General features: G+C 37.1%; 1 pseudogene; it reads right to left on the reverse strand.

Moving 5' to 3' along the window:
- Positions 1 to 4,161: 4,161 nt before the first annotated feature.
- Positions 4,162 to 6,584, reverse strand: LOC127947447 (doublesex- and mab-3-related transcription factor C2-like; annotated as a pseudogene).

Genomic DNA, 6,584 nt, shown 5'->3' on the forward strand with positions numbered 1-6,584 from the left:
CCAGGTGCCTGTTACCATGTTGTTAATGTTTTGTTATTCAGCTTCCGCAAACATTATGTGGAATTGCTGGTGCAAATTGCTCCACTCGTTGATGTATGTTCTGTTTGGCTGGCAGGAACAGTGCAGGGATTGACGTGCCGTGAGCATCTGGAGGCGCAGGTTAATTGAGGGCAATTAAGGTGATTAAGTAAAAACACAAGACAGAAGGATTTGTGTTACAGGTAAAATGTTCTACTAGAAGCCATCAACAGCCTGGGGGGAGAGGAAACCGCAGTTGTAACAAATGCAATGGTGAGGTTGGTGAGTATAGCCGAAAAGCTTCAGGTCAAATGTTAACTAGTAATGAAAGCTAGTGCGTGAGCTGCAGAGAAAAAGGCAATATTGACCCGAAGGCTGATTCATATAAAGACACTCTCTGTTTGGAGTTGGACTCTATTCTCTCATGAACCAGCAGCAGTTCTGGCTCTTAATGAATGTGGAGTGGTATTTGAATGACTGGTATGTAGGAAAGTCTGATTATGTCATTTAAGGATTATTTATACTAGGCCACTACATGCATTTTTACTGATCAGCTGTCCAATCACGAAACAACCCAGTTTAAAATCCCTCCGAGACACATTTGAAATGCAAGGTGTGAAATGTAAGATTTGTTGTATTTGTTTAATTTGGATTATACAGTTTTACATAAGCATCTAATTGTAATGAGATGAATATTTGTCAGTTATGCATCAAATGAAAAAGGTAAAAAATAATTGGCATGATTTATTATTAACTATTTGCATCTATTTGATTTAATTTAAATAATCATATTTTTAGTTAAAAGCATGACAGTATTGCTGTGGAGCAAGCAATATCAGGTAAAATATATGAGATAAAAACAAATTGGATTTATTAATGATACATGTTTAAATCTAAAAAGTCTTACCTCTTTCATATAGCTATGCATTGTATCACAAGTGTTTTAATTAACTTATGATAAAACTGTGTTATTCAAATGGATAGAAACCTTGTACGTACTGTAATTCAAATACGCAAACCATAAATTTAAGCCATAATATTGTTTTGAGTGATATATGTAAATGCTGTGGTTGTTCACATTTAAACTTTACTTAGAACTATCAGTATGGGATCGTTTGGTAGCCACTCTTTATCATGGATAATTTTGTCCCTATTGCTTTATTAATTTATTCATTTTTAATCCGTTTAGTGTTGCCTTTTGCTGACATTTTTATCAGTGGTGAAAAGTAACCAACATCTATAAAGGTCCTACTGTGAGGTATTGTGCATGCAAAACAAACAAGGATCATCATGCTGAAAAACAACAATAGCAACAAAATAAAAAAATAAAACCAGCTGAAACCAGCCTAAGCTGGTTGGCATATTTAAGCTGGTCTTCCGGCCTGGTCATAGCTGGTTTGCAGGCTGGTATTAGAATGTTTTTTGTAATTTTAGCTAGTTGGACTGGGAGACCAGCTGACCAACCAGCTAAAACTAGATAAACACCGGTTCAGCCAGGCTGTCTAAATTCAGCAGCCAGCCAGAAACAAGGATCATTACAGTACAATCAGTTCAACTAATATTTACACACAACTCATATTTCTTTCAGTTGTGCTTTTATAGGTGTTTATTCAAATAGTATCATGATTGTTTGTTTTATTATTTCATTATTTATTTTTCATTATTTATTTTTTATGCAACTGAAAACTTTTTAAAGAAAGAAAGGGTAAGCCTATTTCACATTAATTATGGATACTTTCTGCACAAACCTGTTAATGGCTTTGAGGTGCCTTTAAGATCTGCATTTTTATTTGGTCTGATTTGTTGGTTTAACATGTTAATGAGTTTATAACAATAAACATAGAGAGAAAAAAAGGTGTGACTGTGATTCCATATATGCAGTAATGCATTGCTATATATGATTGCAATATATAGCTAGAACTAATAGAATGAATCGCATCCCTTATTCCACCCTGTGGTTTCTGTTTCTCTCAGAACACACATCATGGATTGTGGTGTCTGTATTAGTTATCCAGTTAGAATTAATAGCCCTTAAACATGGTGTTGTTCTTGGCTGGTGAGTCATCTGTACAACTTCAGTGAATACAGGGTCTCTCTGCTTCACCTCTGCCTCTCCACTCCTTCATCTTGCCAACTTAACACAGCTCTTTCTCTCTCTCTCTCTCTCTCTCTCTCTCTCTCTCTCTCTCTCTCTCTCTCTCTCTCTCTCTCTCTCTCACACACGCCTAACCTGATTTTACCAAGTGAGACATGTTCCTGGGACAACATCGTAGTTGACCCTGGAACAGCATTGTGAATAACCAATCAGATTTGAAGAACCAGTTTATAGATTTTGTGAAGTTTATGCTTAAAATCAGTGTTTGGTGCTTGTACATCAGTGTCATTCATCTATCATTTCCTCTGATTTTAGGGATTACTCATGGTTAAGGTTAGGTTTAGGTGTAGGGATATGGTTAAGAATATATTTTTGGAGTAAAATGTTGTTCCAGGGTCAATAAAATATGTTGACCTAGGAACACATCGGACTTGGCAAAATCAGGACGTGCCACACACACACACACACACACACACACTGTCTGGCTGTCCATCTGATTCCTTCTAAGTCAGTCTTTTGCTGTCTCTCTAGCTCTGTCTCTTTCTCCACATGTACTTTTATTTCTCTAACTGCCTCTTGGTTTTCTCACTCTTTCTTTCTGCCAAGCCACTGTCATTGCTCAACCTCCCACCTTCTTCTGCTGCCCACACTTTTTACCCAGCATCATTGGTAAAGGTTTATGTGTAGATAAGCCTTCCTCTCCTCCACTGGAGTCCGATGCTGGTGCAATTAATCATGTTTAAGTAGGTGCCAATATGTCAGAGTGCTATTTTTATGATTCAGTGATCACATACAGTTTTTCTCTGTTGCTTTGGTACATTTCTCGAATCATCCATTTGCAAAACAGTAAGTTAATTTCTCAAAACAACTCGTACAAATAGCAAAACACCATGGATTACCTGCAAAAGCCAGTCTATTGCTCAAATCCTTAGTTCATCTCTCAAAAATAAATATCTGTGTCAATGAACATGTGAGTGCCATCCGAATGACAAGTCCTTGTGTCATAGTTTATGGATAAGACAGTCAAATTGCTTAGTCATGTTGTCAATATAACTGTACTCTGGAGGGATGTTCTGATGTAAACTATAGAAACATTTTGGATGACAGTTACTGTATTGAACAGTATGTCATATGCTTATGTATGCCATATATCCATTTCAAACGTACACATTTACACATTACTGTATGTAGGATATTGATTGAAAGAGACTGGATAGAATTCCCAGTTACACTTTTACTAGTGGTCTGCCATAAAAAAAAAAAAAAAAAAAAAAAAAAACCTTTGCTATGCAATTGTGATATAGAAATGGAAAATTAAATATGGGCTCAAAGAGGAAAATAAGTCAATTTTCAGCATGTGTAACTCTTGTGTTGTCCTCTGTCTATACAGTATAAACTTTCCAACTGAAGATTCATGAGATGAACCTTTGAGCTATTTCAGAGATTCACTTGCACAATTCATGCCAAATTGACAAAAAGTCTAGTAATAATTAGTAAAAATAAAAATAAAAGTGTGCTTGGGAGTTTATGACAACTAGATTAACCATTTTGCATTTAATGACTTATACGATGAACTAAAGACTGATGTTTTGAGGGGTAAGACTTTTGCCCAGAAAACTGTATAATACATTTTGAGCAACATGACATTAGCAACTGATAATGTAGGAAACCGCAGATAAATGTGCATAATCAATTGCATGAATGTACAAAAGCAATCGCAACTTGATCAAAAGAATGAGAAACTGGTTTTATGATGTGTATAGATGACTACATGATGTGGAGGTTGTACAAGTAGTTTTGAGAATTTCATTTCTGATTTGAAAAATGCACCAAAGTGACTGAGAAAAACTGTAATACATTAGAGATCATGAAATAACAATGAGCTTTTCAATAATCTATATGTTACTTTATAAATATGCTATTGTTCATTTTTAATTCATAACATTCATTCATAATACAGTAGGTAATGTTAATATATAACTTGAAATGTTAAAATGTATTATTGTAGATATTAACATTAAACAACATTAATAGTGTCAAGAATTACATTGGTCGTTAATGTAATTTAATAGAATACAAACAAACTGAAATGTTTACAAACTGAAACCTATTGTAAAGTGTTAGCTCTGAAGAAATTATTTTTTATCTCATGAGCAATGCCTCTACAGAAAAAGGTAATGGCCATATGTTACAGCTTTTATGATCGGGGTCTGTGTTTGCACCCTCCATACAGTCCAGAGTCCTCGTGTCCTAATGATCTGCAGATTTCGGGCGGCGATTTAGCTTGAACCAGTACGTCTGCCATATTCAGAGGAGGAGGAATGTCTTGCTTTGACATAGTGTCAATAACAAAACTTTTTGGTTTTACAGACATATCAGAAAACCCACTGTCCGGCATGTTTTTAACCATGCTGACACCTGGGCTTGTGCTGTAGCAATGCGTCGGAGGCCAAATCGAACTGAAAAGATCCCAGTTCTCACACACTCTTAGAGAAACACTGTCTGTCAGTTTGTTTGTGCCACAGTCTAAAGTCTTGGATTTAAGGGCATGTTGATGGTGAGGGAGATCACAATCAGTCAAAGGAGGGCAGCTTTTGGACACAGGCATGTAAGTGGGCATGAGAGGGTCTGAAAGTGGGAAAAAATATGGAGAGGGATCTGATGGCACCACAGCATGGAGGAGGAGTACAGGCAACTCTTCCATCTCTCTTTGCATCTTCCAGCATCACAGTCTCCAGCTCTTTATCAGCAAACGCTCTCCTCTCCTCATACGGACACTGACTGGGGGTTGGTGGAGTCTCTTAGGCCACTCCTCCAGCACAGGTGGCTTGTAGCCTACAACATAACGAAGGAGTATTAAAATAGTGGATTTTTCTTGTTCATAATCAAGTCACATTTACATGATCCTTCCGAAATCATTCTAATCTGATGATTTGCTGCTCAAGAAACACTTACAAATATTGAATTGTCGAAAACAGATGTGCTGCTGATAGTTTTTAGGACTTCTTTAATAAATAGAAAGTTCAAAAGAACAACATTTATTTGAAATATAAATCTTTTGTCACATTAGAAATGTCTTTACTTGTCTTTACTGTCACTTTTTCCTACAGTGTTCTTTAGAAAGAAAAGCAGAGCTTTTGATGTCAGCATCAAATGGAAAGCATGCAAAGTGCTTTGTCATCTCTTTCAAAAATTGACAAGCCTATATATTTTGCAGTCTTAACTATGTATCATTATATGGTTAGCTACAATTTTTATTTGCATCTGTTAATGGTTTTTCCTGCTGACCATTAAAAATCAAAACAAACATTTTTAGGTCATGACCCACATTTGAGAACCACTTTTTAAATGCATTTCTTAAGTACTGTATAATCAGCTGCACAAATCATTTTCACCTAATTTCAGAAGAATTAAAAAATTAATTTCTTAGACTCCATGTGGAACTCATAAAAGTATAGCAGTATTAAATATTCTAATAGTAAAAAACAAATTAAGCATATTTAAATTTATGATAACAATTAAGTCATTTTGACCTTAATGTTGACACAGTAAGACACTCATCAGGGAAACTCAAACTCAAAAGCAGCCATATGAGCCAACTATTCTTCTTCTTTTTTCTTTTTTTTTATTCCTCTATCCACTTGCATAAATTTAATTAACTTGCATAAACACAAACAGATTTATTCCCCACAGAGGGTTCTTTAGCATAACAGGTGAACTAATCCAGTTTCTCCCAATGTTGCCTTTCAGGGTGCAATTGTGTTAATGAGATGTGCATTAATTAAGGCTTACCCTCTAGAATACTCTTTGCCAGGAGACTAGGTGCCCTCGTGTAGCGCTGATGAGCTGTGCGTCTGAGAACAGAGGTGTATTTTTTACCTTTTTTACCCTGTTAAAGAGAATGCATAACTCAGCATTCATTTACGGGATAGATATAAAATAGCCTACTCATTCTACAATGCCTAAATCATTTGCAGTATAGACTACTGCTTAGAAAGAAAGTACACGCTCGCTCAAATCACTTTGTTTGCAAATAACACCCTTTTTAGTTCCACTGGAGCACACAGAAAGCTCTAAACTACCCTGCTCACTCAGTCAACCAACCTCTGTGGCCTGCTGTCTCCGGAGGGCGACTTGCGCTGCCATCACTCTCTGTCTCTCTACGACCAGCAGAAAGTTCGCGCACTGACAGTCACGCCAGCGACACACGCGCTTGTGGCCCTTGAGGCGCGACACGACGCCGTGATTCCTGCAGCGAGCGCACTTCGGGCTGCGGCTGAGTCTGCGGGGCGCTGGAGCTTCATCCGTCCAAATCAACGCTTTTCCGTCAACGCTCTCCACGTCATTGTCTTCAGCCCATTCTGCTTTGAGGGAATCTAGGTGGGTTACATCTACCTGTGAGTCTCTATCCGTTTTAATGGACATTTATGAGCCGTTCTCATGAACCGACGCAGCTCATCATATGCAAACT

This window comes from Carassius gibelio, chromosome A25 (assembly GCF_023724105.1).
Source record: "Carassius gibelio isolate Cgi1373 ecotype wild population from Czech Republic chromosome A25, carGib1.2-hapl.c, whole genome shotgun sequence".
Classification (NCBI taxonomy): Eukaryota; Metazoa; Chordata; class Actinopteri; order Cypriniformes; family Cyprinidae; genus Carassius; species Carassius gibelio.